The sequence below is a fragment of the Oreochromis aureus genome, linkage group 10, assembly GCF_013358895.1.
Source record: "Oreochromis aureus strain Israel breed Guangdong linkage group 10, ZZ_aureus, whole genome shotgun sequence".
NCBI lineage: Eukaryota > Metazoa > Chordata > Actinopteri > Cichliformes > Cichlidae > Oreochromis > Oreochromis aureus.
In genome coordinates this window covers 17044829-17062663 of record NC_052951.1, presented here as the reverse complement: position 1 = coordinate 17062663, position 17835 = coordinate 17044829, and the positions used below count along the sequence as shown (strand labels likewise).

Below are 17835 nucleotides of genomic sequence, written 5' to 3'. Positions count from 1 at the left end.
TCAAAACTCGTTAGTAACAATATACTCAAAGGTTTCTTTTTCAAATTATAAATGTTAAAGTCAGAGATCCTCTTAGATTAGCGCCGCCTCGGTGTCTCTGTAACTCCCCCCTACTTTTCTTCTCTAACACAAACACACACTTGCGCGCACACATCTTTGCACAACCAAGCCACTCCATATGGCATCTCAGTGAGAGGCCTGTAATTAGAATCATTGTTATATTTTCCTATTTGTTGTATTGGTTACATGTATAACATTATAAACTATCAGCAAAATCACAGAAATTATGATTCCATGTTAAACAGTTACACATACCATTTCTCTTATTTAAATCAGGCATAATCATGAGCTGGTGACACATTTACATGGACGTTGTGTTATCTGGACTAAAAAGAAGAGGGACCATCCAGCTTGTCTTCAGCTCTCACTTTAAAGCCTGCATTTCTGATGGTATGAGGGTACAGTATAGTGCCTATTGGAATTTGCTCACACATCTTGAATGGCATCATCAATCATGGAAGGTTTAACAGACTTTACAGCAACAAATGAGTAGAATCACTAACTAACGTAACAAGCATAATTTTAGATTGTGGGAGGAGTGTCTTGGGAGAATCCGTACACTCCAGACAGACAGGCCTAAACTGGGAAGTACTGGGATGTAAACCCGAGACCTTCATGCTGTGTGACAGCAATGCTAACCACCTCACCACCATGCTTACACGGTGACAGCACCCTCCTGCAAGTGAGACTTCAGTGGTGTTTCATTAAATACTACTAAGTTACTCTTAATACTTCAAAATACTGTGGGTTGAACTGATTTATCTGCATCCAAGACTAACGTCAAAATTTTATTGAATAATACACATTAAACCTTATTAAAAAATATTAATAGTATATGGGTTGTCTGCTCAACCCAGAGAGCTAAACCAGTGACAACCTTATACGACTGCAGAAGAAAGGAGCTGGAAAGATCATTCAGTTGGTTGATTGGTACTCTTATGACTGTATGTCTGTGAAGGTTCTCAGTCATCCAGGTCATCGTAGTCAAAGGAGTTTGCAAAGAAAAGCGTCTGGACTTCTTTAAGTTGCTTGAAGACGTTTCACCTCTCATCCGAGAAGCTTCTTCAGTTCTAAGGTCAAATGGCGAGAGTCCCACATTTAAACCCAGTGGGAGTATCCCCAAGGAGGGACAAAGGACCCCTGGTGATCCTCTAATCACATGCGCCAAGGTGTGAAAGCGGGTGTGGGACCTAATCAGCCAGGGTTTTGGGTGAGTCCATTGTGAAACCTGGCCCCACCTTGTCATGTGAATTCCTGAGGTCAGATGGCCCAGGATGTGAGTGGGCGTTAAGGCGTCTGGGAGGGAACTCAAAACTGGATTATAGATGGCAGACAGTTGGTGTCGTAAACCACCGCCTCTGTTCAAAGATGGTCGCTCACAGTGGACATAGATGGCCTCTTTCACTCCTCTTTCAAACCATCTGTCCTCTCTGTCCAATATGTGAACATTGGCATCCTCGAAAGAGTGACCTTTATCCTTAAGATGCAGATGGACTGCTGAGTCTTGTCCTGTGGAGGTGGCTCTTCTATGTTGTGCCATGCGCTTGTGAAGTGGCTGTTTGGTCTCTCCAATGCAGAGGTCCGGGCATTCCTCGCTGCACTGTACCGCATACACCACGTTGTTCAGTCTGTGTATTTGGAGTTTTGTCTTCGGGTGAACCAGTTTGTGTCTGAGTGTGTTGCTGGGTCTGAAGTACACTGGGATGTCGTGTTTGGAGAAAACTCTCCTGAGTTTCTCTGATACACCGGCTACATAGGGGATGACAATGTTGTTGCGTCTGTCTTTCTTATCCTCCTCGCTGGTGTCTGGTCTTCTTTTCTGTGCCTCTTTGCTGACTTTATGAATGCCCAGTTAGGATAACCACATGTTTTCAGTGCTTCCTTTACATGTGTGTGTTCCTTCTTTTTTCCCTGAGGCTTAGAGGAACATGTTCTGCCCGGTGGTGTAGGGTCCTAATTACTCCAAGTTTGTGTTCCAGAGGGTGATGGGAGTCAAAGAGGAGGTACTGGTCCGTGTGTGTGGGCTTCCGGTAAACTTCAATGTTGAGGTTGCCATTCTCTTCAATGTGCACAGCGCAGTCCAGGAAAGGCAAACAGTTATCCTTTGTGTCTTCCCTGGTGAACTTGATGTTTTTATCCACGGCGTTAATGTGCGCAGTGAAGGATTCCACTTCTTGTGTCTTGATTTTGACCCAGGTGTCGTCTACATATCTGTACCAGTGGCTGGGTACTCTCCCTTTAAAAGAGCCAAGAGCCTTTCTTTCCACTTCCTCCATGTAAAGGTTGGCTACAATAGGTGACACGGGGGAGCCCATGGCACAGCCATGTTTTTGACTGTCATCCCCTATGTAGCCGGTGTATCAGAGAAACTCAGGAGAGTTTTCTCCAAACACGACATCCCAGTGTACTTCAGACCCAGCAACACACTCAGACACAAACTGGTTCACCCGAAAGACAAAACTCCAAAACACAGACTGAACAACGTGGTGTATGCGGTACAGTGCAGCGAGGAATGCCCAGACCTCTACATTGGAGAGACCAAACAGCCACTTCACAAGCGCATGGCACAACATAGAAGAGCCACCTCCACAGGACAAGACTCAGCAGTCCATCTGCATCTTAAGGATAAAGGTCACTCTTTCGAGGATGCCAATGTTCACATATTGGACAGAGAGGACAGATGGTTTGAAAGAGGAGTGAAAGAGGCCATCTATGTCCACTGTGAGCGACCATCTTTGAACAGAGGCGGTGGTTTACGACACCAACTGTCTGCCATCTATAATCCAGTTTTGAGTTCCCTCCCAGACGCCTTAACGCCCACTCACATCCTGGGCCATCTGACCTCAGGAATTCACATGACAAGGTGGGGCCAGGTTTCACAATGAGCTCACCGAAACCCTGGCTGATTAGGTCCCCACACCGCTTTCACACCTTGGCGCATGTGATTAGAGGATCACCAGGGGTCCTTTGTCCCTCCTTGGGGATACTCCCACTGGGTTTAAATCTGGGACTCTCGGCCATTTGACCTTAGAACTGAAGAAGCTTCTCGGATGAGAGGTGAAACGTCTTCAAGCAACTTAAAGAAGTCCAGACGCTTTTCTTTGCAAACTCCTTTGACTACTCTTATGACTCTTTAGATGTAATGTTCCTGCAGTCACTGCTCTGCTCCTCTCTGTTCTGGTTATTTTCAAATTTCTGTGTTGTAGAAAAGTAAGAAAGAAAAAAAAGCAAACAAAGCTAAATAAGACCCATTTTAAAACGAGAAAAAAGGATTTAAAGGTTCATTATAAGATCAAAAAAGTGTTCTTTGAGTACTCCTATCACTCCCAACCTGCTGCAGCAGATGGCTGTCTCTCCCTGAGTCTGGCTTCTTCTTGTTGAAAGGATGTTTTTCCTTCCCACTGGTACCAGGTGCTTGCTCCAAAGTAATTTACAAATTTACAAATACATATAAAAATACATTTTCTTAAGAACGTGATACTTTGATTTTGCTACAAAAACAAAAAACAAAAAAACAAAGAAAAGTCAATTGGACCTACTTTTTAAGAAAAATGCTAAGTAAAATTTTGACATGTTCAAAGCATTGACAAAAAAATCTAATAATCTTTAAGGGTCTATGCATACCTATCCATCATATTTGATCAGGAATACCTTTTAAAATTATATTGAATGACTTATACTCATGTAAACACTCTACTGGAAGTTTTTTTTAAACATTTTTATTAATTTATTAAATCTTTATTCAACATCAAAACTCATAAAACAAAATGAAACAAATCAGACTATTAATACAAAAATCCAACTTATTGCACTCTTCACTTACAGAAGTCTTAATGAGAGCTCTGGACTCTCCCATGGAGACAAAAGCATTCAGCTATAGTGTGTTCTGTAGTTTCAAAATAAGGTGCAAAATAAGAGAATGCTGTTTTGAGACAACTGCAAAGTATAGCAGATGTTAAGAGTTTATGCAAATAAAAAGGAAATTTACCCAATATTGCTTTTTCTATTAAAATGAAAATAAAAGAGGTACCATCACTGAGTCTTGGGGCAAGAAACAGGAAAAAATCCAAAGACAAGTAGCAGGCCTGTGCCCAAAGCTAGGAAATGCAGCAGGACAGCTGAACAGCTCCGTATCAGGAGAGTTATGTTGGGGAGGGCCTGCCAGAAAGAACATTCACAGACTACATGGATAAGCTGAAAATTCACTCTGTCCCGTCATAGACAGGTTGTTAATGGTTGTAAAATGGTACTTTTCAACACAGGAAAATTCTGTACTGAGCGATACGTCAGTTGATGCCCTTCCTGGTACAACCCAAAAGGGGATTTTTGTCTCATCCTGGAAACATGAGTCATTTGATTGTTAGGCAAACGTGTAAAACAAAACACTATAAAGTCACAAATCTTATCAATGAATACAAAGAAATAGATTTCAAATTTAAATAAAAAAATGTAAAAATAAGGTAATTTTTTAGAATATGCTACAATATATCTGCTACTGTATTTTGTGAAAATACACTACCTCCTGCACAACATTATCCATGAAACCCTTTTTTCTCCTGTTTAATAAAGTTACAGCGACCTTATTCTTTAGTTTATCATTCTTTAGAAACTTTAATTTCCCATTTTCTGCAGTCATTTTTAGAATCTGTAACATCTTAAGCAATTAGATCACTGTGAACTGAAGCAAACAACATTTTATTTGAGAAATTTAAAATGACTATATCAGTAGTGCAAGTATGTGGATGTGTATGCATAAAAAAAGGTAAATAAAGCATCCAAAACACTGAAACAAAATGATCTCCTGTTGCTGGTGAGAAAAGAAAGAAAAAAGACCAGCAAACCAAACCCTGTACAGGTGCGGCACTGCAAGACCTCTACCACTCCTTATGTGTTTTACACAAAACCAGGAAGAAAATACAGAAAACAAGTAAGCAGTATGGGAGGAGTCGTCACGTGTCAGTGTTAGTGGCTGATAAACCATAATACCTGTTCAGGCAGAAAGGGTTAACAGAAAGCAGCAGGTTTAGACAGATGATCTATCCAGATTTAAAGTCACCACAACTCACAAGAAGTTCCAGTAACTGTCAGTGAATTTGCTTTCTTACAAATGCCAGACATGAATGTGCATAGTTTTTTTTAAGAAGCATTTATTGGCAGAGATGTTCATGCTGTGTGTCATCTTGCCTGCTAATATGAACCAATGCCAGGGATGTGTTAAATTCCCTTGAATTTCAAAGTAATTCTGTTGCAATAAGTCAGCTTGCCTTAAACCTCATGAGCACAAATGTCTCTCAAACAATAACTCAACATAACTAAAAATCTATTGATCATTCAATGTTTTAATCTACATTTAAAATATCTTACATATGACAAACCCCTCGCACTCTTCACCTGCCAAGCATCATTTTTATTCTGTATACGTCCTGAATGAAATCCAAAAGGGACTAGAAAGCGGCAGGCATTAGGACCCAGCAGAGACATCAATAACAACTGCATTTTTTTCCTTCCTGGGGAAATTGAGATGGTTGTTTTTCTCTGGCATGTAAAACCAAAGAAACAGCAAGAGTGGGCTCACCAAGCGAAACGGTATTATGAAAATTATCTCACAAGTTTGCACTTTTTCTTGAAAATGTATCTGCAAAGTGTAGAGGCACTAATGATTAGCTTACACAAAGCCATGATCGGTGCAGCTATTGTGAAGTAACATTTTAAGTGCATGTCCCCCTCCTTGGATGTGTAATGAGCAGCCATTAAGAACCTGTAGCTGACACCCTACATTTTCAAAATTTACTAACTTTACTGCAATCTACAATCACAGCTCCGTGGACAGTCATGTAAGACACATACAAATACTCCTTTAGAGTGATTACTGGGCATTTATTTTCTTATAAATATTAACAATATTTAGAAGTTCTTGTGACAAATGATCCATAGGAGGCAGCTTTGATTGTTTCCCCTTTACTTCTTGGTATTTGTAATTTTTTTTTTTTTAGAAGCCTTAATTAGTATGAAAATAAGAAAATACAGTGTACATAAAATACACATTAAAATCTAATAATATTCTTGATGGTTACACAACTCTTGTGGGGCATTTTTATGCATGAAGTACTTTTACTTGTGTCATTTACGCTACTGTACTATACCTGATTATACTTTTCAAAGTAGTGTAGCTTGAAACGTCATGGTTTTAGTAAAGGTTCTAAATTCTTCCTTCGACTGATCCTAAGTGGATCGTAAGAGGAATGTCTGAGGCCTTTCCACTAGATTTAATGTTCAAATATGGCCAAATAACCTCTAGGTCAAATCCCCGAGGAAAATAAATACATTCCATAAGAGCATGATAGCTTATGTATTTACCATCAGTTTGTCTTTTTTTTGACACATTAGTCTGGTATAAGCATTGTACTTATGTGACAGCAACAGTTACAAAGCTACTCACACTGTAACGGTATCAGTTGCCTGATATCACTAAATTAAATAATAAAACTGACTTGTCACGTGTCACAGGTAACTAATTTACCAGAGAAAGAACTGCTCTTGTATAACACTGGAGTTTGAACCCATATGTAAGGATTCCGTCTGATGCATTGGTAGTCCCTGGGCAAGCAGGACTACTGTTGCCTCTTTTTACTGTGGGTAAGGGAATTTCAGACACATTTTCCTTCTCCTGTTGACAGTTGTTGAAAGTTTCCGCTCTTTACAAATGTATAAAATAATCTTGAATTGTACAGTATATATTTAGTCAAACTTTTTAACCTTTACTTGTCATATATATGTTGACTGATATGACCCTTTCTCCTTCTGACATTATAGGAACCATGGCTTCACATCGTGGGTGGGGGCTGTTTGTTATACTCACTGTTTGCCTCATTTCATTAACACAACATTGCAATGGAGGAAACGTCCTAGTTTTCCCTGTAGATGGCAGCCACTGGATCAATATGAAAATCCTTCTAGAAGAACTTCATGCCAGGGGACACAGCCTCACTGTGATCAGGGCCTCAACCAGCTTCTATATCCCTGAAAAGTCTGATATTTACACCTCCATTACAATTGATTTGGGTGAAGATGTAGACGACTTCTTCGAGGTGTACCTTCAAGAGCATATGAGGGTATGTGATTATGGATTTACTGTATTTATTTAGGTGTGATGCATTGTGAATCGGGCAGCGGTTAAAGGTGGAAGCTTTAGCAGTCTGATCCCCAAGTTGCTCCAATCTGGTGGTAAAGCTGAGCTGAGCTTTGAATTCCCCCCAAGATTTGTATTTCCTGCTCAGTGCCTTCACTTTCTAGTTTTCCCCAGTGGGTGAGAGGGTTGCTTCGCTGCACCTTCAGGTTAGGGAATGTTGCATGTGCTAACTCCAGGAACAGGTTGCTGGCCTAAGAGGAGAAGTTAAAGTATGTTGGGATCTTGTTCAGATCCCAGTGAGTGAGGGAAGGAAGATTCTTTGTGTGAATAGCATAATATGCAAAACCCACTGTAAATAAACATCTACATGATCTGCACCACAGTTGTGTTTATAGTTTTATGAATGGTGAGTGATAAATATCAGAACTGAGGAACAATATTACCTCAATTCAGTGAGTTTTATGGTAAAGGAGACAATAAATAAAAGCGCTGAAGCACCTTCCCTTACTATGGCTGCCCTGCAGATACTTTGTGTGACTTAACTTAGGAACCTCCATAATGGAAAATGACCATTTGACTGGACCCTGTATCTCTTTGCTGCTGGATGAGGTGGTTGGGGAGAGGGATGTCTGTGGATTTCTGTTTAGACCGCTGCCCCAGACCTGAATAAGTGTCAGAAAATGGATGGATGTATTTATTTATGAATAACACTTTTTTTTCTAACTATTTTTAGGCACAGAGAGAAGGGGCTTCACTGCTGACTTTCCTCAAACTCACCAAGGATTTCCTTTCTATGATTCATAAGGCTCACGTGCTGTTATCTGAGATGGTCAAACAAATTTTGAATGATCAAAATATGGTCAAAAGATTAAGAGATTCCCAGTATGATCTGGTTCTAACTGATCCAGCTTTGGCCCCAGGGGTTATTCTAGCCAAATATCTCAAGCTTCCCTTAGTGCTCAACGTACGCTGGATCACCAGTGGAGAAGGCCACTTTGTGTTAGCTCCCTCACCCTCTCTTACATCCCGGTGCCAGGATCCGGCTTAACAGACAAAATGAATTTCATCCAGAGGATCAAAAACATATTATTCCATGGCATTACGTTGTTCCAGCAGAAATTCTTGGTGGGCCCAGTCTATGATGACATGTGTGATAAGTATATTGAGGGTGGATGTGACATCATCTCATTACTACAGGAAGCAGACATTTGGCTGTTCAGGTCAGATTTTGTGTTTGAATTCCCTCGCCCCACTATGCCAAATGTTGTCTATATAGGAGGATTTCAGTGCAAACCAGCTCGGCCTCTGCCAGCAGAGCTGGAGGAGTTTGTTCAGAGTGCAGGGCAGCATGGAGTGATCATCATGACTCTGGGAACCTTAGTTGATGCTTTGCCCAAAGAGATTGCAGATGAAATCGCCAGCGTGTTTGCCAAGATGCCTCAGAAGGTGAGCGAGCCTCTATGATTTACAATTTTAAAGCTGATATGTTATGTTCATTATAACTGTTGCATTCATTTTCCATCAGCTAAATTATTGCAAGTACAATTTATAATTTGAAAGTTGTAGGTACTCAATAGCGTTACAAGTAACTGCCTAACTGAAGCAGAATAATTAAACAATTATAATCATATAACAATATAATTTCAGCTGTCTTTCTGTCTGACCCAGAGGTAGTGTAGATTTTTATAATTTAGGATGAACAGAAAGCCTTTAGACTGAGAGGTAAGGAGAAAGAACCAAAGGTTTGTTGAACTAAAAATCTTTTAATAACAAAAGGGGAGGAACAACTGAAAAAACATGGCAGTTGAAGAGTATATGAAGCAAGTAGGAGAGTTCATTTAAGAGTAAATCCAAATAAGCACAAAGTCTAAAAAAACAACTAAGGACAAATCCGACAGGTGAACTGTGCAGAGAGGGCAGACAAACAAAGGAGTGGAAATGACATGCAAAGCAATACTTTAAAAATAAAACAGGAAAACCACACAAAGACTACCCACAAGTCAACATTACTGTCTGTTTCAGGGGTACTTACATACTGATGGTCTTTATTTTTTTGTTTTCTAACCAGGTGATATGGAGGCACAAGGGAGACCGTCCCTCTACACTGGGAAACAACACTTTAATGGTGGACTGGATGCCCCAGAAAGAGCTTCTGGGTCATCCACAGACCAAAGTCTTTGTAGCTCATGGAGGAACTAATGGTGTCCAGGAGGCCATTTACTATGGGGTCCCTGTGCTCGGCATTCCCTTGTTCTTCGACCAGTATGACAACCTTCTGCGACTGCAGGAGAGAGGAGCTGGAAAGATCATCCACCTGTCTGATGTAAATGGCCACAATTTTGAGCAAGCCCTTCAGCAACTGCTCCATCAAGAGAGCTACAGGCAGAACATTCAACGAATGTCACGTTTGCACAGAGATCAGCCAGTAACACCCATGGAGCAGGCCGTCTTCTGGGTGGAATATGTGATGCGCCACAAAGGGGCTCGTCACCTGCGTACAGAGGCTTATAAGATGCCCTGGTACTCTTACTACTCTTTAGATGTAGTGCTCATATTGCTGTCTGCAGTCACTGCTTTGCTCTATTCTATTTTGGCTCTTTTTAGATTTCTGTGCTGCCGGCGAAGAAGAAAAGCAAAAACTAAACAAAGCTAATTTAGGCCATATTTGTTTAGAAATACTGTAGTCTACAGTGAGTTATGTAAAGCACTGTTTTTTTATAGAAATACATATATATAGCCATTCTTATCTCAAATTTTTATATGATACAAAAGACCTGACAGTTGCCTTATAATTAATGTAATGTAGTTCCCTTTTCTTTTACTAAGTTAATTGTCAAATATACATTTGGTGATTAAATATAGATTTAATGATACATTAAAAATCAAGATCCTGTGATTTTTAATGCCAAAGTATCAGTCTCTGACTGTTAGACGCTGACCAAATCACATTTTATTTTGTTCTTTTCTCATAAAGTGCTCTATAAATAAATATTTCTAACATTTAAAAAGTAGTTTTAGTGTTTTTACTAAAAATTAATGTCTGGCAATGTCTTTGGTAATGATAATAACAATGACGATTTTATTTATATAACACATCTCATTTGCTCTACATGGAGGATGCCTTGAAATAATCAGCAGCTGGAAAAGAAAACTCTTTTTGATAAAGCATAAACTTATGTAGGGTTGATTTGAAAAGGTTGTCTTAGTAAAGCCAATTGCAAAGTAAATTACATTTTAATGATAATTATTTGACACACTGCTCGAGGCTTCTAAGCGTACTGATGAGGGAAATAACCCAAAGTATGAAGGGGGGAAGTTGGAATCACATCACCAGTGTAACATTCAAAAGTAATGCAAGAAAGATTGTGTGTTTATATTCATGCTGAAAATATGTGTTATGTCTTTTGTGGAGTCAGTTTTTCTTATTTGAATTGTACATTTGTAAATCAAATAAATAGAAGAAAATTACATTTACATGTTTTGCTATAATAACATTTTTATAGTACTTTTCTACACTTTTATACTAGTTAGACAAATTAATTCACCTTTGGTATGTGACTTGTGTGTCTATCAGTGATTTAGTTTTATGACCACAGCTTTCTGAGAGTTGTAACATATTAGCCAAATAGATAAAGTTGTACCACAACTGATTATTTCAGTGAGTTACATCAACGAATAATTGACTTAACTCAAAGTCAGCTGAAGTATGAGAGAAAAGAAAGAAATAATCACAGATCTACCCAATGAAACTGTTATATAAAGGGGTAGAGGGGATTTCCACTTTTTCTGATCAAATGAAAAACAAAACACAAATTAACTAGTGATTCTTTAGGTGTGAATGTGGGTTTGTATCCCACCTCTTGTCCTATTACAGGTGGGGGCAGGCTTCGGCCAACCCTGAATTGGATTAGTGGAAGAAAATGGATGGATGGTGATACAGGCTAAACCAATAAATACAACTAAATAAAACAGTTGCAGATTACATAGTGTGCAACAATGGCAAATAAAGTAAATACCATTCTAATAAAATTAAAATGTGAAATAAAATGCTAATCTAGTTTCAATTTCTCCAGCAACATATGCAGCTAGAAATTGTGGGGCCTCACTTTTCAGCTTGAAAGCCCTAGCTGAATTTCTACTGTAGATATGGTACTTTCAAACTTGGACATGGATACCGTCATTGACTTGCAGCTGTGTGTTTTGGCAGATTGTTTCTTTCACATAATAAATGCATTCTCAAGGTCAAGCCAATGCTGTTCATCCATCTACTGCTTAGGTGCTGAAATGTTAATATGTGCTTTTCAAATGGCAACCTCTGGATCTTAAGAACCAGGCCAACATGAAATGCCAAAAAAATTTTGTATTTGGACTGTTTTTGTTTTTATAACTCATCTGTCTGGATACTGGAGTTAGGAATATGATTTGATTGAAAGGTGTCCCAACTCAAGGGCCTGTAGCTGATTAATGTCTCCTAGGCCTCACCACTGTTAAACTGGAGTCACTGGAGTGAACCACTCCATCGCGTTTTTGCTGTTTGCTGTTGTAGTGAATGAAAGTCTGTTGCTTAGCATTATGTCTATGCATTGCACCTGTATTGTTCTTCTGCAAATACAGTGTCCACAATTTTCAAGATACCATGTTCAAATTTTATGCGACAGTAGATACCAATAACAACTTGAGGTGATTTAATTTAGGTGAACATCGGGTCAAAGTCGTTTCGCATTTTTCCTTGATCCTCATTGTTAGCTGCCACGGTTAAAGTTGACCTTGAAAAAAACTTCTAGAAACCATATAGAGTAATGTATCTCATGAAAGGGGACAGAGAAAGCTGTACACACACGTGTAATTTTTTTCAATACGAAGCCCTACAGTGTTACAATTACAGCAGAAAGCTTTGCAAAATCACATGCTGCATGAATATATCTTAAAATCTGATGTTGTAACAGCTTATAAAAGCCAACGATTTCAGGGAATTCTCCTCCAGTTGTATGTGTAAAGATAAAAAATTACTATGTAATGCTTCAAGGTCATAGGTCATAGGTTTGACATCAGGAAATTGTTATAAAAACAGGCTGACGTCAGCATGTTGTCATAAAAACATCCTAAAACATCAGAGTTTCAGTATAGCCCTTGCCGTTAGGGGGGAGTTGCATTCTCTGAGTGCTCTTGTTTATGCTAAGGAAACTATTTTTGAAGTGATGACATAAATCAGCCTTCAACCTCTGATCCGAATTTGCCAACTTCTGGGAAATGTTAATAATCAAAGATTTCAAAACATCCAAAATCTATGGGTAATGTCTGTTACCTCAATGTTTGTATTTTATACAGTCCATGGTGTTTTTCTACATAATTTTGGTAAAAGGAACACGTCAGTTATTCCAGACACGATGACTAACACTTTAACAAATGCGTGTGTTTTATGTTTTATGTATGCGTGTGGGAACAGCTCACACGCGTACACAAAACAGGTGCTGTGCATGTCTCTGTATTGTCACTGCTATCAGCAACTGAGATAGACAGAACCAACCTTCCTTCCTTCCTCTGTGTCCTCATAATACTCCCACAATCTGTTGCACTTTTCCTGCCCAACTCCCTTGTGATTCCTTGGAAAATTGTTCTTGTGAGCATGGCTGGTAATGGATGAGCTCACTGAGCATGTTCTGTGTTAGAGGCTAGTCAAGGCTTAGATGGAAGTTCAAATAAACTTTTGCCACATTCTACACAGTAAAGGTAGAACCAAATGAGAAAATTGCCAAATTATAAGGAAGTTTTTAATATATCTATATCAATATCCATCTACATGCAAGTTTCAGGTTTCCGTTCCCTGTCTTGTCACTCAGCTCACACACAGAGACAGCTTCTTTGGCTGGTGCTCTCAAAGGGCATCTCCAAGGCCTGACATCATTCTCTCCACAGTCACACCAATCACATTAATTTCACCCTCTATGGAGTAACTACTGGCCAGGAGCACAAATGGCTCCAGTGATTCTGCACAGCAAATTCTGCTTTACTTAAGTTGGAAGCTTGCACATGTTACTGTCTGTTGAGTCTTGGCAGTCATAGTCATCCTTCAGCGATGTGGAATTCTCCCAGACAGACCACAGCATCCATTCTCCAAAATCTGCTGGATCATGCGGCATACTCAGCAGCACCTGCAGTGTTTACGACTGGAAATGCTTCTCTACTCAGTGTTGTTTTCTTTAAATGATTATAGTTTAAATTCAATTTTTGTTTAAATTACAGTTCAATATAAACTAAATATATATGTATAAAAAATGTTGAAGGTAGACTTTGTTTTCTGACAGGAAGGATGATAATTATTTTCATACATAAAGTATCACAGGGCTGGGTATTTCATGTTTGGCCTTATATTCTTGGGAACACGAAAAACATTTCTCTTTTAGATGCTTTAGAAGACTCAGTTTTTACTCTTCTATATTTGTTTGCACCATTATAAATTTTCACAATCAAAAAGATTCCTGATGATCTGTTTGCACAGTGTACAGTACAGATGTACTGTATGCATTTTATACTTATTTGCTATTCACGTGTAATATGGCAACCTTATACAGATCCAATGTTATGACATTTCATATCTCCTCTACTGCCAAACTATGATGTTTATGCTATAAAAGTGAAGACATTTCCTTTTGATGTTTTCTTAATTTATATTTTTCAAGTTCTGGTTTGACTCCTCATTTGTTAAAGATACCACCTGCAAACAATTTACTTTAATGTAGCATATTAGTCTTTGTATGTAATATGCAACAGCAGAAAGAAATCGCATAGTATGATTAGTAGCAGTGACATATTTGGAGTCATTTGTAAATGCTAGATGTCACAGTACATTAATCTTAAAGTGAATCCTGGATGCCACTTTGCTGTTTGTCTCTGCAGACTATCCTTGAGTTCCATAAATTTTAGATCTGCAGCTATGGTCAGCTGGTTTTAATTTAGAGTTGGAGCATCAACAGCAGAGCTGTCTGGCATTGATGGGGAAGAGTGTACGGATCCTTTGGGTCAGAGCCCAGGAGATATAGCGCAGTTTCAGTACATAAAAATTTGGCCAGAATGTGTCTACATGATGGAAGTAAGTGTACAGGGATCAATGCAGGGAGCAGTGCATGTGGCACAATAGTAATAACGATGATATATCTTTGCTAATCAAGCAATTAAAAAAAAAACATTTTGGGGCTGATTTATTATGGATGATGAATTAACATAAGAACCAGATTTAAGAGAGCCTCATTAAATTATTAAATTAAATAATCAGTTTTATTACTTTGCAATAATTCAGGGCTGATTTTGTTTTTTGTTAATTTATTATGGTCCTTTGTGTATGCAAAGTTTGATCTTTCTCCATCTAACTTTCAATATTAAATGTGTTACACTGAATCATAACAAATGCAATGAAAAATACTGGAGATATGTTCATTTTGTACAACACTCCATAAGAAACTGCAGTTAAGATAGCTGGAGCGCAAAGTTCATTATTTGGTTGATAATGTTATCTGTGTACTTCTCAACCTATCTGAGGGAGAGGCCAGCCACCCTTTCGAGGTAGCCCATTTCCACTGCTTGTATCCGCGATCTCGTTCTTTCAGTCACTACCCACAGCTCGACCAATATAGCGTCCGCATCACTGCAGCCGCAGCACCAATCCGTTTGTCGAACTCCCGCTCCTTTCTCTCATCACCTGTGGACAAGGCCTCAAGATACTTAAACTTCACCACTTGGGGTAGGAACTCGTCCCTGACCTGGAGTGGGCACTCCACCACCACTCCAGGTGCTGAATCTCATTCCCACCACTTCACACTCAGCTGCGAACCGTTCCATTGCGAGCTGGAGGCCATCACCTGATGAACCACATCATCTGCAAAAAGCAAAGATGAGATTCTGAGAACAACCCAACTGAAAGCCTTCCGCCACTTGGCTACGGCTAGAAATTCTGTCCATTAAAATTACAAACAGAATCGGTGACAAAGGGCAGCCCTCTCTGAGTCCATCACCCAGCAAACCCACAGAACGAGTCCCATATATTGCCGGCTATGTGGACCAAGCTCTTTCAACGGTTGTATAATGATCGAATGGCCCGTAGCAATGGGCCAGACACCCCATACTCCCAAAGCACCTCCCACAGGACACTCTGAGGGACACGGTCGAATGCCTTCTCCAAGTCCACAAACCACATGTAGACTGGGTGGGCAAACTCCCATGCACCCTCAAGTATCCTTGAGAGGAGAAAGAGCTGGTCCAGTGTTCCACGGCCTGGACGAAAACCGCATTGTTCCTCCTGTATCCGAGGTTCAACTAACGGAGAGACTCTCCTTTCCAGTACCCTGGCATAGACTTTCCCACCACGACAGGCGCCAACCACCTTGTGGCCGCAGCTCAGTGCAGCGGCTGCAGCAACAAAGGTGACTCAATGTCCCAAGTCTCCCCTGGAATGCTGTTGAAACTCTTCTGGAGGTGTGCATTGAAGATCTTGCGGGCCGGGGCCACTGCCAGGCTTTCCAAGCACACCCTCACCATATGTTTAAGTGGGCCAGGTCTGTTTTGTAATAACAACAACAACAACAACAACAATAATAATAATAATAGTAATAATGATAATAATAATTATTTAATCCTAAATAATAATGTATTTAGGATTAAATTATCCCCAATTAATTAATTAATTATATATCCTCTGTTACTATCACACGTAATTATCCTCATAATAACACAGATATTCAGTATTTTTCTGTCTGTGAATGAAAGAAGAGAACACAAACATGCTGAAAACACAGAGTGAGCTGCAATGTGTTTTATCAGGGCCTTGTGATGTTAAGCAACCATTCCTTGTGCAAACTTTTCAGAGGCAAGTTGCCACCAGTCATTTAAATGATATTACTAAAGAGCTACACCATGGACAGAGGCTTCTTGCGTAATGTAAAAGTAAGCCAGAAAAACATGAGGTCAATCAGTGCATGTGCATGTGCTGCAGTTAAAATATTTCGCTGTAAAGTTGTGTAATTCCTCAAATCACATTCTAATCAGACACTCCTTGGTTGAAATCCAAAAGTGAAATTGGTCCAAAATTTTGCTTTCAAAATATTTTGAACAATTCAGTCAGATAGAGATTGTAAGATATGACAGCAAAGTCATCAGACCTCAACAGGTAGCTGCCAGGGCTACTGTCAGATTTGCAGATGAAGCGTGCTTGATACTACATTTCTTGAAGATGTTACCTGTACATTAGTAGACACAATCAGGACTAAGTACACAATAATAACTGTGTAAAACTTTCTTTTGTTTTGTTCATTTTAACCTGCATGTTATACTCATATTAACATATTAACAATACACTGTAAGTGATAATACTTTGGGTGATGTAATAATATACATGAGATATAATTGTGAACATTTCTCATTTAAACTATTTAAAAAATAGCAAAAAAGTTATTCAGTGTTACATTTGATTTCAGGTCTATGGATTCTTATGAAAATTAAACTTAGGTTATAGACATCTGTCTGAGGATGTGATTGCTCATCTGATTTAGTGTTAATACTCTCGAAAACATTTTGATTGCTTTATGTTTTTTAGGGGTTTTTTTGACCAGCAGTTTACTTTCAGTATATAGATATACACTATGTAGCTCTACAGACAGATTGGAAAAGTAGATGAAAGGAATTTCTTAAGTCATAATCTGCATTGTAGTTACACATTTATTAGTCACTTGTTTGTGAGATACAAACATAAGATTCTAAAGTCTGATTGTGTATAGACATACACGAGTCAAGTTCCCAATCAAAAGTATGAAACATCTGTCGATCTAACACAGTCATGAGAACTGAAAAAAACCCCATCGTGGCATTTTAAAATGATCATGCCATAATTTACAGAGGTACAGTAGAAGATCTACCGGTTGCAAAACACTATTTAAAACAGCACCATATGACAAAAAAACAACAAACAACAAACAAAAAGAATACAAAACTCTTTCCAACTAATCTGTTTGCAAAGTGATATTGAAAAAAAAAATCCTCGTAGAATATATCTCACCTTTCACCCTATTTTGCCCCACATTAAAAATCACTATTCCTTACACACCAACATTATGGAAATATAGAGTTTAATCGTATGGCTATTACACCAACCGCGCTTCAAATGGAATAACAAACAAACGTAACGATTCTCTGGATTAAGAAATGGCTAAATTAATTTAATCTCAGTCTGCAGTTTTTCAATCCACCACTGCTCGACCAGGAGCGCTGGAGATGCATACAATCCTTGTGGTGAGCCCTACGCGTTTATCTTTCTGCAAGATTCACTCCCTTCGCTTATGGTGACGCCTGACCAGCCTTGCCCGCCTCTTCATTCCAGCTGAAAAAGACGAAGCAGAGGGAACAAAGTTTATTAAGAAGATAAAGACTGTGAATCAGCAAGTAATTATACTGTTACCTGGAGCTTTCCTGGCAGCAGCAAATCTACCTCCTTCTGTGAAATTAAGAGATAATATGGTTAGCTGGTATATTTGGGATATACAGACAAGTATGTCACAAAATTAAAGTCAAAACACTTACCTTTAATGATTCTGCTAATTCTCTCAGACTCCTCATCGATCAGACTTGGGTCTCCGTGGATTGTAGTGATCCTGGAAAAG

General features: G+C 39.1%; 1 pseudogene; it reads left to right on the top strand.

Annotated features, from left to right (window-relative positions):
• The first annotated feature begins 5570 nt into the window (after positions 1-5570).
• Positions 5571-11435, top strand: LOC116323460 (annotated as a pseudogene).
• The last annotated feature ends 6400 nt before the right edge of the window (positions 11436-17835 follow it).